The following is a 514-nucleotide window of genomic DNA, read 5'->3' on the forward strand; positions in this document are numbered from 1 at the left end:
TAATAATAATTAAAAAAAAAAAAAAACGCTTTATTGAGCACCTAGTATGTGCTTGGTATCCTCGCACATTCTTAAAACTCTGGGAAGTTGAAAGTTTTCCTGCTTTGCCGGTGGGGAAACAGCTCAAGGAGATTAAGTAATTTATCCAAGAACCTCTACCTGTTAAGTGTGGAAATGGGACTGACCCCCCTAGTCTATGTGGGTCTGAAGTAAGAATAGGCATTCTTTATCCCTTAGAAAACCCAGGAAGACAAACTCTAGGACTTAGAAGTTTTTACAGAATTTCACAGACCCAGGAACCAGATTGATATAGAATAGGGGGCTCTGGCTCTCCAGGGGTCCATCCCCAGTTCCTGAGCATGGCATGGGACCACTTGACCGCGGCAAGGACAACAGACTGGTTCTGTCAACACAGGGATCCTGTGTGAGCAGGCAGGCGGAGCTCTCGCTCTGCGCCACAGCCCCTCTGCGGTCTGCAGCCGTTTGCATTTCCTGAAACCGGATCTTGGTGTCA

The sequence above is a fragment of the Chrysochloris asiatica genome, unplaced genomic scaffold (assembly GCF_000296735.1).
Source record: "Chrysochloris asiatica unplaced genomic scaffold, ChrAsi1.0 scaffold00038, whole genome shotgun sequence".
Taxonomy (NCBI): Eukaryota; Metazoa; Chordata; class Mammalia; order Afrosoricida; family Chrysochloridae; genus Chrysochloris; species Chrysochloris asiatica.